Here is a 17,078-nt window from a genome sequence, read left to right as displayed (position 1 = left end):
CCTATGAAATGTTCTGTTTAATGTTATGATTTTATCCCTTGACATGTTTGAAACTCACTGTGCTGAAGTGCTCTAGCCAACAGTCATGGATCCCATCTTTTTCACCCAGTGAAAGACATCTTTCAATAACTCCGCTGGCTTAAAGTCAACCCACCTGGAAATTGTTGCTCAAGACCATCATGAAAATAGCAAAGACTAGAACAGAAAGGTTTGGGTTTTTAACCTCTAATTGGATTTGAAGTAAGAAAATAATTATAAAGTACTAAAAGAGAAAACTAAGTCCTAAACCACTAAAATGTAAAGACAGAAGGTAGCCGGGAGCAGGGGAAATAGTGTTTCAGCAGACTTCAAAGGTTGGGAAGATAACTAGAGTGCGTATCAGAGAGAAATGTAATATGGGAAAGCCTATGACATGCAAGAAACTATGAGTTCCTCAAACACAGAAGGACGCACTCTGGTATGTCAGAGAGAATTATACACAACAGTGCAAACACTGATAAGAAATATGAAATTATCAAACTGCAGAGAATAAAGATGCATACGGATTTTGGCATAATTGGATCGAAGCACAGTTCAATCAGTAACCAAAAAGGACTGATGAATGTTGCAGCTATTTAAATAAACAAGGACTATTTGTAGCTGAGGGCAGTTTGTCCTTATCAGGATTGAACCAAAAATACTATTACCCTCCAGTACTCTCCCCTAGGGCCCACATTAATATAATTAACTACCAATGAAATCCTGACCTAATTAACAACATGAAAACAACTCTAAAATCCACATGTGATATGTTGGGTCCAGAATTTTACCCTATTTAGAGGATTTAGTGAAAACATTCACAAGTGTGGAAACAAAAACCTATGTCCATTCATACAGTTCACAGAAGCATACAAATAGAGGAAAGTGTTCTATACTTGAATAGCCAAAATAGTTATAGGTATTTTCTCTTTTTCAATTTAACTGCTGTGGAGTTTTTCCCCTCTCTTCTTTCCTGCTTTGTGATGACTTGGCTCACTTTCTTCTTTACTGCCAGAAAGGTCAACTTTCTTCATGAGCCTGAATTCAGCACAATACAGAAAATCACACTTGTTCAGTCAGTCATAAAGCTGGCATGAGTTCCCAGTGCAATGTGCTTGGACATTAAAGTCCAAGTGAATAAAAGAAGGATCTTCTCTCCTTATTCAAATAAAATTAGTAGACTGAGCATAATAGGAAGGAAACACATACAGTTCTGAGATTTTATAGAACAAAAAACCTCGCCTTATTGTACCTGGTGAAAAAAAAAATTGACTGTGACAGCTGACTAGGTCTTTTACATTCTACTATATACAGTAAATTTAGTGTATCATTATAGGACATACTAATTATCCATGGAACAACTGCAGCCTTATTTAAATTTTGCATAGGTATTTCTAATAAAACAATGTATTTCTCTTATTGTAATGCTCACAATCCTGTTCAATAGGATCAGAAACTTCATTTCCTGCTATGTTTTAACTGTCTTATACTATTTTACTGGATTTTATTGTTTATGTTTCTAGATTACTCTAATATATCTACTAGAGAAAACCCTTCCAACTGCATGCTGGAAAGCTGACAGCAAATCAGAAAACCTACAATATCTTATTAGGTTGTAGCTAAATAGGATTGTAAAATAAGATTTTTTTTCAAGAATTCATTAGCTAAGAAAACTGTCACTTCTAAGAAGAATGGAATGATGATAACAAATAAAGAAAGGAGTAGACAGTATGTGGTGATGAACTGGTAGTATGTGAAAGGAAAGTATTTTGTCTCTCCTCAACCACCACTGTATCATACATTGAAAACAAATTTTTTGTGTTCATTTATTGACCTAAAAAAAAAAAAGTTGTACGTATTTTCCTTTTTTTGATTTTTGAAGTGTTTTATTTGGTGTATTTGGGTTATTTTTGGAAAGACAAAAAGGTAAATACCTTCAGTTTTACTTATACAATAGAAATACAGAAAAAAGTTAATCTAAAATTGACTGGAATGAACTTTTCACCATCAATGTACCAGAAGACACTAGAAGGAGCTTCTTAACAAAAACAAAAACAAAACAAAAAAAACCAAATCAAACCAAACCAAAACAACAACAAAAAAAAAGAGTATATTTCAGCAAGAAATTAGTGCTCAGATGTCACCACTAGCCTCTCTATATCACATCTGGTATGAACCGTGTGCAGAGGCAAGAACATCCCATCTTTCTCTGAAGCTACAGCCTTGAGAGTAATCACCCCATCTCCCTGAAATGTAAGTCTGTACTCCCTTCGTCATCCCACCTTGTCACTATTCCCCATTTTTGAGTCAACCGTAACTGTATAGACTCTGGGATTGTCTGGGACACCTCTGTGAAGTGCAACACTCATGAACAGGAGCCAAGAGACATTGCTGAACATTGCATTCCAACTGCTCTGTCACAAATGCTGATCAGATGACTGGTGGCAAATGTCCAAGTGCTGCAGCTACACACAGACTCTTTATTGATGAATCAGTTACCATCGGCACGAATGCATCCTCGGTTCTGACTCACGTAAGTATCCCTATGCTATTAGAAATGAAATGTCTCTTGCCTCTGTATTTTGAAGGTCTGGGAATGCCTACCCTTCAGCAATTTCAAACATTTCTTGTTAAGCAGACGACATTTTCTGTAAGCCACAAAACAGAGAAAGCTATCAAAACAGAGAAAAGGTTTTCAAAAGTTATTTTGCAGGAGGTTATATATGCAAAAAAAAAAAAAAAAAAAGATTCTCATCTGGTTCAGCAACATGTAATGGAATCTAAAAACTATTTACAGTCTTGCAGATTTGGCCCATACTGAAAAATCAGGATTACCCTGCCTAGATATAGAGGGGAAAACTACCTTTCTTTCTCATCTATCTTCAATGTCTTAAAACTTAAAATTGCTTAAATGAAGGAATCTGCACATTCAATGAAGAGAGGGGGTATCCTTCAGAGTAAGACAGCACAGAGATCACCTCAAACCACAGCTGATAGCAAACACAGGTCAAACGTGTTGTAGTGGTTTGAGCCATGTTTTCCCCCTGAAACTAGGAAAGTGGTAACCCCCAGGGGGTGGTGACCCTTGGGGCTTGACCCAATCAGTGCTCCTGCAAAATATAAACATATCTCTGGAGACCGGAAAAGAAGCAGTAGTACTTGTTGGAAGAAGAGGTGGCCATGTTGTGGTGAGCCACGAGGAGCTGGGGCTCCGGCCCCTTAGGGGGCTCTGCCCCCCCAGCCCCTGGTTGGGGGGCTGCAGGGACTCAGAACAGTGTCAGACTGGACTGAGTGCCTGTGGCTGAGAAGCTGGGGGAGTTTCTCCCCGGTAGGAGCAGTGGGAGACGCTGGGAGCAGCAGCGGAGACAGCAGCGTACCGGAGCAGTGGCAGAAGGCCAAGCAGATAAGAAGCAGCAGAAGCCGGTATGCAGCCAAGGCAGACACAGACCTGTCTGAAGAAAAGGAAAAGCAGCAGCAGGAAGAGAATCGAGACCACGGCACAGACAGAGTTCCGGGGGTAAGAACTGGATAACCAAACCCCCCAAACTCGCTAGAGACCCCTCCGAGAAAGAGGAGGGGGTGGTGGACTGAGAGGAGTCCTAAAGTGCAGTATGCACTTCTGAGAGGAGCTAGGAAGCTCATGGCCTCCTGAGAGCTCAGCCAGGATGGCCGAAGGAGTGTGTGTGTGTGGGGTGACCTTGGCCCCCCCCCCCACTGCTGCCAGGCTTCAGAGAAGCTGGCAGCCATCTTTGAGTCGGAGCATGGGAGCTCTGCACAGGGGCTTGATTTCCCCTGAGGATACCAGACTGTCACGAAGACCCCGGTGCTTTGTGATATGACCATGGTGTGGCGGCCGTGTCTGGGGTTACGCAGCCCATGGAAAGACCCCTTGTTTGGAGACGGGGGCCGAGAGAGACTTGGAAACCTCCCTCGTGTGTGCTGGCAGAGAGGCAGCAACTGTTTCTGGTGGAAGAAAAGAAGAGAGCCTGCAACCTAGAGAGACCTGCTGCTCAGAGACTGGAAGGGGTCTTTTCTTCTTCTTCTCTCCTGGACTTTTATTTGGAGGGAGAAGAGATTTGTAAATATTGTAAATATTTGTAAATATTTGCCCATTGTAAATATTATTGTCATGGTAGAGATAGAAATAGAGGTAAGATTGTATGCAGTGTATTATAGTATAAGTATTTATTTGTATAGTCCTGTAATATATTCCTTTCCCCCATATTGAGTCTAGTGTTTTTGTCTGGAAAACCCATCTCACATGGGGTTGAGATGTGGGAGGGGGGGGCTAGGAATCAGAATTGGATTTTGGGCCTTGCTAAAACCATGACACCTTCTCTGTCTGGCTCCTCCAAAAATAAGGCCTTGGACTCTGTCCTGTATCAGTAGAAAGTTCCAGCAGGAAGAAAAGGAGAGTGTCAAAGAAGGACAAAGGCAGTACATGCAGGGGACCAAACTGATGCATCAGGTTCACTGTTTATCTTATTGTCATAGTGTAGGAGATGAGGGAAAAGTGGATGAATTTAAGGAAGTAGTAGGGATATCCCAGGTACCAGTGCATACTGCTTATATTCCCTAATTTTTCACTTAATAACAGACTGCCAACCCTTAGTTCTGACACTACAGCCAGTGGCTGCAATTTCCACATTAAACATTTGGAAACAAAACAAGAGCAGAGCCATTACTGTTCTTTCCTGAAGTTGGCTGTTTTGGGCAGCCTGGTATTCTTAAAGCCTGCCACACCAACTGCACAAGCTCCAATTTGAGTACTGCTCCCTATTCATGGTCCACAAGAGTACTACAGCCTCCAAGTTCCCTACAGTTCTGAGTGACCAATACATTAAGGCACAATATACACTGGGGAGAAAAGAGGGTAGGTGCCGTTAAAGGTATCCCCCTTATTTCCAAAGTTACTTGACTTCTTTGAAGATCATGCATGAAAGATAGCCTGGATTTGCATCTACATTTTACCCCAATTTTGGCTACTCTAAAAGTGTAAGGGAGATACAGATCTAGACAGAAAATATTTAAAATCTACTCCAAAAGAACCATTTACAATGCTGGGCAAGATAGCCCCTTCCAGCTTTTTGGTTTGGGTTTGGGTCTTTTTTAAACCATAATTGGGTATCAGAAACATGCCCAGGAGGATAAACGCAGCCACTGTTTGCCTGAATCAACCTCTTTCTAGAATAACAGTCCCATAAGGCTATCATCACCCACTAGAAATAATACTATAGGGCTATTTTGGTTATTGGGACTCTCAATTGTCTATTATTTTATCTATTGTAAACATCCATTCTAGAGCAGCATTCTGGATTTTAGGATGGGTGTTTTATTTTGTTTCATTACATAACAAAAAAAAAAATTGACATTATGCATCATAACAGCCCTTCATGAGCATCCAGTAATTTAGGAGTCTTCTTTAGTAATACAGACTTTTACTACTGACATTCTTCTGTTGTTAGATTTGCTCACTGGCTCTAATTTTACAATATTTCCTGAATACGGCCAGAAATAACATACATTCAAGGATAAAAAGGAGGAAGCAAATTTCTAAACAATGCCATAATCTTAGTTACAGAAGTGGTCTTCTAGTAATTAAGTATGGAGCTGCACATATGGCATCTGAATTATCCTCATATTTTCACTGATGAAACCTGCTTTGATAATATTAATGTAAATGTAACCCTACCACTTTTCAGTCAGTCTGAGAGCACAAAAAAGCTAATTTTTTTTCTCCTCTTTTTCCACTAGTAATACCACAATTTTTTCCCACTAGAAACTGGTAGCAAGAAAAGTAGCCACAATGTCACAAGTTAAGCTATTGCAGACTTCTCTCCTTTGTGTGTTTAAGGGAAGTAGCTAGTTCATAACTTCATTCTCTTTTGGTGGACCATGAGTAATGTTCTTCTCATCTAGGATTATTTCATCAATGTTTTTATTCCTAGCAGATGCTGTGACATCCAGCAAACATGAACAGTTTCTCTAGTTAAATAGGTCAAAGGCTTTTGCCCCCTGCCTAAATATTTTACACTAAAATTTAATTCCAGCTGAAGAGAAAAATGACACTGTCTCTTAACATGGAGCAACAGAAAAAATATTTCTCAGTCCATAATGTCCTCCCCTCCAAGACTATTTAAGAACACGTTCTAAAGTTTTTGTTAATTTATATACACAATTACTAGATTTTTGTCTTCACTTTCCACTCTGTTTTTTAAGTCCAGGTATGCCAAATTCTGACCCTTCATTTGTGAGCAGTTTTCCTGGGTATAGATGTATATTAGTACAAGCCAAATGGAGTAGAAGTATTCTTACTGTCCAGCTCCTAGAAAACATAGCGTTTTATTTTCTGTACTTCATTTCTTGGTAACCTTGAGAGATTAGGTAAACTCAGAAATGTCCTTAATTAAAAATTTATGAGCAACACTTATTAAAAGGTACTTTTTGATGTTCAAAAACTCAAAGATATATAGATATAGATATGGATAGAGAGATAGTGATAATACCAGCTTTTTTCTCACTGGCTTTATATGTTAAAATTATTGTAAATACGATAAATAATATAATGTAAATATATATATGTAACTATGATAAATAAATATGATATGTAAAATAATGATAAATATATTGTAAAAATATTTACCATGGAAAAGCCTTTCTCTGGGTGTTTCCCCTCCAGTTTATTAACAAACTTCTGATTCATCTATTTGCCTAGATGCACCATTTTCAATCAGGAAACTTCAACTCTGAAGCTTCACTTTTATCACTCACCTTTGTAAATCAGCTGAACCTCCACTGCAAATTGCATATTCTTTTAGATTTGTGTTGTATGCTGACTGAAAACAGTTTGACTCTTTTCAGTAGCACTTTTCTATTTCTTTGTGCCTCAGTTTAAGTTCCTTAAGGAGGTGTTTTCACTTGTGAAGTCTTACAGTTGACATTGGGTATTCTATGCAGGGCTGCATGATGAACAGTTTTACATACTGTTATAGATAACTAAATATGCAAACTTTAACACAAAAAAAGCTGGGTTTTTGAGACCAAGAGGCCATTTGTGAAATAGATAACTATCAAAAATAGGGAGGAAAAAAACAATTTAAAAGGAAAAACTAAGTGCATAATTACTGCTGGACATAAGTACCAGAAATAGAAGAAGGTTAGAATGCATTACATCTGTCCCACACAAATAATTCTGATCCAGTTATTACAGGATTGTAAGAGAACTGATCCCTCAGACACTAATCAAAAGCAACGAAAAATTCATAATGATTATTGGCCTACAAACCTGGTCTAAAGGCAAAACAAAGAGTATGCTGAGAAGCTACTTGTCCTCAAATATTGACTGACTAGAGTGATAGCAATAAACTCTTTTCAGCACATGGTATTCCTTTTTGACTTCCCATATTAGCTGTGTCTTGTAAATCAGTTGACTTTACCAACAGTCACCTCAGAAATCCACTTCTGTTCAGACATGGCTAACCAATGCTTAAGAATCCCCCAAATTACCAAATCCTTTCCTTTCTTAAAAACATCAAACTGTTTTTTTAGGGTTTTTAATGGATACAAATCAAAATGCCCCAGCATCCTTCTGCTGCATGCTGGGATAAGAAAATTAATGTTGAAAATCAAAACAATAATCTGAGACCTTAAGAATCTCAGGTGTATGGGAAGTTTAAAATTAGTCTTTACTTATTTTTAATCTTTAAAAAAAACTCCAACAACTATTAATGATTTTTGCAATACTTATATATAACATTACAACTCTTGTAGTTCTTTTTGGAAGAGCCCAAATTCAGTAAAATCATAGAATCATTAATCATTGGAAAAGACCTCTAAGATCATTGATTCCAATGGTTAGCCCAGCACCACCATGTTCCCTGATAAACAATATCTGGAAGTTCCACATCCATATGTTTCTTGAACAATTCCAGGGACGGTGGCTCAACCACTTCCCTGAACAGCCTGTTCCAATGCCTGACCACCCTTTTAGTGAAGACATTTTTCTTCACGGAAAATATGTAATACTTAATACTTAAATAACACAAATTTTTCTCTCCATGCATGTATGGAAATTCACTTTCTCTTCACTTTTTTCATTAAAAAAAAAAGGTACAAGACTCTCTGCTTATTGTTTTAAACATTAAGAGCTTCATGATCAGCTCTTTAGGCTTTTTTCGACCATTTACTCATGATAACTCCAGGAGCGTACCCAGATTATCAAAAACACAAGAATAACTCACTTAAATTGGACTTTTTGTCTCTTAAAAGGAAAGCAGAGAAAGATAAAACCAAAATTATTAGCCATAATATTTCATATTGTTCACAAAGGAGTCAGATGCAGCACATAAATTAATAAAAGCAGTCTAAATCATTACAGCAGCAAATTATATCACAAACTTTCATTTATATCTCTTTATTAACATGAGATTTGTTCTATCTCAGAAATCATAACAATAGGGGTTGTTTTTTTTTATATTGATGTCTGAGACTTTGGAAATATAAATCAAATTTTCAGTATAGATTTATTAAGGTTTTATGTGTATATAATGTATATTTTTACAAAGACAAGCATAGCAGCTCTTTTAAAAGTTTACTTACGCATGAAAGAGATTACTGAGAGCCTAGAGCAGTGGATAAATATGACTACTACACAGAAAAGATATAAAGGACATGAATATATTAAAATATTAGATTTTTGGTCTTTTGGGGACACCAATTTTAAGATCCGATGCTTGAAGCACTCTAGTAACGTTTCAAATGAAACCCCAAAGGTGCACCTGACCTCCCCCCACCCCACTGACTGCAACAAAAACATACAAATGTAGATTGTTGAAATATTTCTCTGACAATAATTCTCCAAGCATAAAATAAGAGAATCAGCCTATTATTAGACAGTAGACTAAAATGCAATTACAGTTAAGCAACACAGTTAAAATTCACTTGAAAAACTGTCTCCAGTTCAAAAAATAATTAGCATAATACAAAAGTTAAATCTCAGGAGTGATGTTAATTATGTTTTTTTCTTTCAGTGTCTCAAGGAAAGAACTATATCAGCCCATGTGCATCAATGTGTAGAAAATTTTTTACAGAATATCACAGTTTATCAAAGGCAGCCTTGAGCAAAAAGTCATAAAAGCTAAAAAAGAAATATAATCTTTGTGTTGAAATACTACCATAGCACTAATTATTGCTGGGTTTTTTAATTACATGAGAATATAAAGGTAGTATTAATGAAAGACAGAAGCATAACATGTATGTTGGAGGACCAACAAATTTATAAAAGAATATTTTTAACTCTCCACTATACTAGCTAAGATTCATTCACCTTAAAAGGCCTAGGAAATAAATGAGAAATATGATCAGTCATCAAACTATGTTAACCTGATGCTGTATGTCTTGTAGTTTATTTTAAATAAGAATTACCTCTGTCAAAGTACTTGATAATATGGAAGAACAGCAATGTGATGAACTGTATTTCAACTTAAAAATCAGCCCTCAAGATTAAAAACATCGATTCCTCTCTGAAGCTGAGGTTATGGTTAACCTTGGCTGTTGCAAGGAGAGGGAGTTCCCATGCAACTTAATTCCATTTTACAAGGACAAACCAAATGTACTGTCATGAAGAGCATTCTTTTTCTGTGGCCTTTCCACTGCAAAAACAGATGACAGGCTGAACTTTTGTTTCCATCTTGAAACAGAGTGGAGAGAAAAGAAGGACTTGCTGTCAAAATAAGATGCTACTATTTAATAAATAACTAAATTTAATTTAAATTTCATTAATTTAAATTATTTATCTAAACTAGAGAGAAATGGATTTGATGCGTGGACCATTTGGTGGATAAGGAAGTGGCTGAATGGTCATACCCAGAGTTGTGGTCAATGGTTTGATGTCCAAGTGGAAAGCAGTGACAAGTGGTGTTCCTAAGTGGTTGGTATTGGGACCGGTGTTATTTAACATCTTTGTCAGTGACATGAACAGTGGGATTGAGTGCAACATCAGCAAGTTTGCCAATGACTCTAAGCCACGTGGTGCAGTCAACATACTGGAGGGAAGGGATGCCACCCAGAGGGACCTTGACAGGCTTGAGAGGTGGGCCTGTGAGAACCTCTTGAAGTTCAACAAGGTCAAGTGCAAGGTCCTCAACCTGGGTCAGGGCAATCCCAAGCACAAATATAGGTTGGATGGAGAATATATTGAGGACAGCCTGGAGGAGAAAGACTTAGGGATTGGTTGACAAGTTCAACACGATCCAGTAATATGCACTTGCAGCCCAGAAAGATAACATTATCCTGGGCTGCATCAAAAGGACTGAGGACAGAAGGTCTAGGGAGGTGCTTCTCCCCCTCCATTCTGTTCTTGTGAGACCCCACATGGAGTACTACATGTAGCTCTGAGGACACCAACATAAGGATGTGGCCCTGTTGGAGTGAGTCAAGGGGAGGGCTGCCAAGGTGATCAGAGGGTTGAAGCACCTCTACTATGTAGCATTTCACCAGGCTCAGAGTTGGGGTTGTTCAGCCTGCAGTCTTCTAGTACCTAAAGGCAGGCTACAAGAAAGATGGAGAGGTACTTTTTACAAGGACATGTAGTGATAGGACGAGGGTAAATGGCTTTAAACTGAAAGAGGGCAGGTTTAGATTGTGTGTATTAGGAGGAAATTCTTCACTATGAGGGTGGTGAGGTACTGGAACAGGTTGCCCAGAGAAGTTGTGGACGCTCCATTCCTGAAAGTGTTCAAGGCCAGATTGGATGGACTTTAAGCAGCCTGGTCTAGTGGAACGTGTCCCTTCCCATGGCAGGGGGTTGGAACTAGAGGACCTTTAAGATCCCTCACAACGCAAACCATTCTTTCTTTGATAACATCAGAGTTTGCACTGATACTGTCTTTCTGAGAGTTTTCTGAGCATTCATTTCTCAGACCTGAGTTAATACCTGGAAAACACTGAGAAAATCTGCCTTTACCAAAGGTACCTCACTCAGATTTCTTTCTACAGGTTCAACAATCTCAAATCTTTCATAAAAAGTGAATATTTACCAAGATGCAGTACAAACTTCATGTCTTTTAAAAGCTGCTGCTTTTTGTTGATTTAAGACTCAAAACAGACCCTTAGGAGGGAAAAACAGACTCTGCTAGAAATGATGATGCAGAAGAGACAAAAACCTCTCCAAAATGTGAAAAAAAATTCTCCTTCTCTTAAAAGATCAATGCAAAAAGTATTTTCAAAACCAACATGGTGCATCTCATCTTTTACTTAGGTACAATAGGTTATTAGCTGCTGTATTAATAAAAATTTGGACTCTGCAACTCTAAAAGATAGGCATTTGTGAATCGGTCATTCACTCATGTGCATTACCTTTCCATTACAATAAAGTTTGTTCTCAGAAAGTAAATACTAGTCTTTTCTGTTTATATACTAAATGTGTTTGAATCTTGCATGTTTCTTGTTATCACTGGAAGGACACAACTGCAATCAAATACAGTCCTCAATTATTTATATAATTGTAATATTAGTGTAGTATATTCAGTCTGTAACAGAACCAAAAGTTGTACTTATTAGGAATCAAGATTTCCATTGATCTACCAGAATGACGTGAAAGTGTTTTCTTTTCTTTCCTAGCAATTATGTTCAACAAAATTTAATAAAACCCATAAGTAACATATATTATCAGTTATGGTGGTGTTTTAAGTAAAGTTTACATAAGAAAATATATTTAAAAAAACCTAGAACTTGAAATGTTGAACTTTGAAGCTCTTTGAAAACAAAGTTTATTTCCATTACCCATCATGTAAGAATTTTCTACCTGTTTTTGTTTCATTGCTCATTCATTTATTTAAATGTGATTAGAAGTATAATGACTTACATATTATTTAGGAAGACAAAGTTTTGTTATAATAATGGAAATATGTATAGTTCAGAGTTACAATGCAGAAAGACTCTAGAACATTTTGTTTCCTTATGGAAGCAAATGCATGCAAAGTAATAATCTAGATGTTCCTATCATTTAATAAAAGAACATTTTTAGTAATGAATAACATTTTATCTGACTGAAGTTATGAGCTGTTTTCAGACTATTTTATTTCTTTTTGTAGATATTAAGCAATTCTCTATGAAGGAACTAAAAATACTTTCAGAAAGTTTTTAATATGCTGATCTAAAAATGATAGTGGCTTTTTACCACAAGACCGCCTATTCAGTGGTAAAAATATTTCAGATTACAATAAGCCTCACTTGGAGTAAAATGAGAAAAAAGCTCTCCCTGTTAGGAAAAGAAAGAAGTATTTTAAATATCCTTCATCTTCCATCTAACATTTTCAAGAACTTTATTAGACAAAAAAGTCTTTCTGAAATCTGCTCTGAAAAGCACTGTTGGACACCAACCTCAGTTAATTCAAATGCAAATAAACTGTGAACTTCAACCTACTTCAAGCAGTCAGTGCAAGCTTTGCCAGCTCTCCTGTCTTTTAACTCTTTAGAACTTCTTATTTTCTTAAGTTTTGCACAACTCAGCAATGCAGACAAATAATTTACCACTAATTACACATAGTGTACACTAAAAAGAGTGATTAATTGAATAGGGTAGCAAGGGTAAATACCTGCGTAAACATTGCTATCAAATAAAGCTAAAAATAGATAACAAATACATATTTTCAAGTCATTCCCATAGCCACTTGGTAAGGCCCATACCAGGCTAGACCACAGCAACCTCTCTTGGCCAGTACATTTAGCCAATACAAACAGAAGCAACAATGGCATAGAGGAAATGAGAGAGACTGGCAATAAGAGAACATTTTTGAAGTAGTTCTGCCACTGTAAATGTACAGAAAATTCTTGACCTGCATTGGTCCATCTGAATGAAGACACATTTGTTAATAAATGCAACTGCTGGAAAGGAACACAACCTACCTTCTAGTAGACAAGATTTTGTAACTCAAAATCTAAAGAAAGATCTTGTAAAACAGCAGAAAAGAGAATGAGCCTGTAGGTTTCATTTCTCTTGAATATTTTTCCTGGGCATTAGTAATCTCTGATATTGGAGGTGTTAGAGGGAGTTTGACACGGCAATATTTACAACTCTTAGTCAACCCACAGCCTTCTCAATGTCTCTTTACTACAGAGAAAAATTCATCTTACTGCTCTTCTAAAAATATAAATATATTCTTTGTCTTTTCTGTCTACCAAGAGGCAAGGAAAACATGCTGTATTAAATATGTATAATATCTTATGCAAACAAGTTTCCAATCTTTTCATTTGCTGACGGCTATTCCCTATGCTTCAGAAGAAAAAAAAAAACTTGAAGTGAAAAATGGGATTAAACAGATTTACAAACAAACTTGCTAATCAAATTATTTTACTTTAAAATTAAGTACCATAATAGGCCAAGCTACACTGAATAATTAATGATTATTGTCCCACTTTTGCTTAGAAAGCCTGAAAAACAAAGTCAAGGGTGGCATTTAATTCATTGCTTCCTCTTGAGCCAGTGATTCACTCCTGCAATATTTAATGTCCAGAATTACTCCTGCAGCATTTAACGTCCAGAATTATCCCATAATATTTGCCAGATTGGAGAAAAATATTCAGAATTGACTTCCTAAATTTCATTTGACCTGTTACCTTTGAGAAATCAAAACTAAGTTCAGATTTATTAAAAGGCAGAATTATTCCTATTGGAGTTCCACCTTTATATTTAGGTTTATAACTAACAAAACTGAGCAGAGCCTTGTTTTCATTACTATTTTATTCTCTAAAAGTCAGAGAAGAATGACACAAAATTTGCATTTCCTAAAATGTTATATAAAGTCAAATGAACAGCATGCATTTGTCTAAGGAAAATAAAAGTTTAGTATTTATTAATAACATAATTTGTGTGATTGTAACAGTTCTTTTCTTCTAAAATTGAATATCTTTGTTTTTTTAACAAATATTGAGGATTACTGGATAAACTTATACACAAACAAATCCGAATGACACACTGACATGATTAGGTAAGTCTAGAACACACCTACAACTGAGCAACCACAGCATTTAGGCTTTTACTGATTACCATTTGCTGTCAAGGGCCATAACCCAGCAAATAACCAAGTGATCCACTTTCAAAAATAAGTTTTGGAACCCTGACAGGTTGTGCATATGTTGATATTTTCATTAGTTATGGGTATATTCCCTCACACCCACATCTTTGTGTGTTGCTCAGCACAAGCAGGGTCTATAAAGTAGCTCTTTAATCAGGGAGCTTCCTTGAATCCTGTTTTTATAACGAAACTCTTCCCTGATTTTGCATTAGTTCTGCAGTGAGCTGTTTGGCAAGCCATTAACATGTGGAGTTTTCTCAACTTTTGTGTGGTGATGTTAAAGGTCTTGGAACTGCATTTTGTACCAAATCATATCCTTACAAGTTTACAAATATGCTTGAAGAAAGTTTATTACTGAAGACAGATTTTTCTAATTAGAACCAGTGACCAAAATGGCTATTGACCACACTGGATGTATATGTATATTTAGAACACCATTTTGTTGAAAAATAGCAGTGCCATTTTGCTCCCTTCTGAGTCTACATACCATTTAAAATCTCCCTTTTTTAAACATGATTTATAAAATGAAGGAACCTAATATGAATGAAGGCAAAACATTACATAGAAAATAAAATCAGATATAAGACATAAATTTAAAACCACAAGATTAATGTCTTCGCATCAAAGTTTATCATGTGATTGATGCTGGTAAAATTACTTATCTCAACAAGGTCAATGACTTTTAATTATGTAATGACGGAGATAGTCTTTTTTCCTGTTAACAGGACTATATGTAGTCCTGTTCACTCAAGTGAACAAGGATTTGCAGGTTCAGGCCCTGTATAAACATCAAAAGTTCGGCCATATAATTAATGGGCTGGGGGTTATTCTGTTGGGGGGGGGTTCCCCTCAGTTATTGTACTGTCTACACTACATAGTTCAAAATAACTTTTTCAGAATATTTTTGTAATGTCTACTTTAGAAAGTAAGCATACCTTAAAAAGCATCATTCAACATTATATCAAAATATTTCAAAGTGAATTGATATTCATGTCAATGACAGATGATAAGAGCTGTCCTAACTTATGGGTAGACTATTAATGAAGGTTTGTACGCAGTGCAAGTGCTCTGTAATAAACTTTCTTTCCCTAATGTTGAGAGAGGAAAGAAATAGTTATTTTATGATTAGAAAGAGGGGGAGGGGCAGAGGGACAGAACAGTAAAACATATTTCCTAATTCTACCCAAATGTAATGAAAGCCTTGGCAACCTAAACAACTTTCTCCTTAATTTGCTTGCTTTCAATTTTACTCATCAGTAGCTCTGTGCTGCTGCCCGATGGTTATCTTTTTATTGTGTGCTTTTCATCAGCTAGAGTATAAACAACCCACCTTAAAATTAAGTAAATTATGCAGGAGCAAAAAAAAAAAAACTACAACGCTATGAAACAGCCTCTTTTCATCAACTTCATCTCATCAGCAAAAGTTACCTTATACTCACAGTTACTACAACTGCTAGCACTTATGCAGGAGAACTGTGCAGAGAAACACTTGTGGTTTAGGTCCCAGTTCCCAAGAAAATTTATCATAGCCAAAAGAGTATGAAGTGCTACATAATCCTAAAAAATACAAGGAGGGGACTTCATTTGCCTGCTTGTTCTGTTCAACCATCACAGTAGCACTGGCTACCAGCAGCAGCCTATTCCTTCTGTAATCAGCCTTAATCTCAGACAAAAATCCCTGTGTGGTACTCAGCTCTTCGTGTGCAGAAATCCTTGCATGGCACTCAGCTCCGCTTGTGCAGAAATCCCTGTGTGGCACTCAGCTCTGCATGTGCACAACTCTGACAACTCTCACAGAAGCAGCAGCAAACTCCTCGCTGAAGCAGAGCTCCCTACCAAGCTTGTGAAAGGTTAAACAGTGCTGAAAGAACATTTCATCTGCCCACGTTTCTCAGTTCTATTCAATTACCAACAACAGCAGTCCTAGCAATGCAACATAATACAGTATTATTAAATATAAGATTTGCATTTATGCCTAGCTGCAACCTGGAAGCAGGCCTGATGTTCAGTCAACATCAAGGGAAAAAAACCCACAACTTTCACGGACAAGCACAGAGCATATTGACCTTGTAGGCAGAGGTGGTGATGATCCTTTTCATAAAGGTGCTGTTTCACAAGTTCACAGTGTTACACTGCTGAATTGTTCGTCAAGTAACAAGGTATCACTGTCCTTCTGTTGCACACGCATACAGGCACGCACAAGAACACAGAGCAACATAGGGCTATTCTTTTAAATCCTCGTTAATTCCTACTTTACTCTTTACTTGCCAGAATGACCTCGTATATCCCCTCTTCCCTCAGGCAGAATCAATCGGAGCTTGTCTAGTCCCCCAAACCCGGTGTTTATACAAAGAAGGTTCTGTAACGCCTTTTGAGATATTTTTATAATATTTAAGATTTCTAAAAAAAAAAATATTCTCAGACATCCAAACATTACCCTAAGAGCCAGTTTACAATAAAAATAAGCCTCTTAACTTCTCATTCATATTCATCTTTTGTTCACGGAGCCCTTTTCACTGAAAACTGCACCCCTACACCGACCTAAGGGCTGACAGGGTTCCAACTTTGCTCTGCCTTTAATTGCCAGCTCCTCCACCCCATCTGGCACCCATTTATGTGAAATATAGATAGACAGACAGATATTAGTAATGCTGCTTACCTTGTCCAAGAGTGACTAAAATCCGCAAGGGGAAAAAAAAAAAAAAGAAAGAACCAGCTCGCCGGGTCCCCGTGCAAATCGCAAAGAGAGGAACACTTCTTCCTTTAACAAAGCCAAGAGCGGGCCCGCCGCGATCCAGAGACGGAGCCAGCAGTCCGGAGAGAAACTCGCAGCAGCAGTTCCCAGCGCGGCGCTTCCCGGCCGGAGCAGGCGCGGGGAGCAGCGAGGCGGCCTCGAGGCGCCGCGGGGAGGCGGCGCGGGGCGCGCGCCCTTCAGCACCGCCGCGCGCGGACAGCACCGCCCGCGCTGCCGCCGCCGCCGAGCGC

At 37.6% G+C, this 17,078-nt stretch overlaps 1 protein-coding gene across 1 annotated transcript in view; it reads right to left on the bottom strand.

Moving 5' to 3' along the window:
• Nucleotides 1-16,982, bottom strand: part of FSTL5 (follistatin like 5) — a 289,125-nt gene extending 272,143 nt beyond the window's left edge. Inside the window, exon 1 of the mRNA XM_027676803.1 lies at nucleotides 16,753-16,982. The gene's annotated coding sequence lies outside the window, so the exon portion shown is untranslated. The remainder of the gene's footprint in view (nucleotides 1-16,752) is intronic.
• Nucleotides 16,983-17,078: the final 96 nt, after the last annotated feature.

The sequence above is a fragment of the Neopelma chrysocephalum genome, unplaced genomic scaffold (genome assembly GCF_003984885.1).
Source record: "Neopelma chrysocephalum unplaced genomic scaffold, ASM398488v2 Primary Assembly neopelma1_42, whole genome shotgun sequence".
Lineage (NCBI taxonomy): Eukaryota > Metazoa > Chordata > Aves > Passeriformes > Pipridae > Neopelma > Neopelma chrysocephalum.
This window is presented reverse-complemented; position numbering and strand designations above follow the sequence as displayed.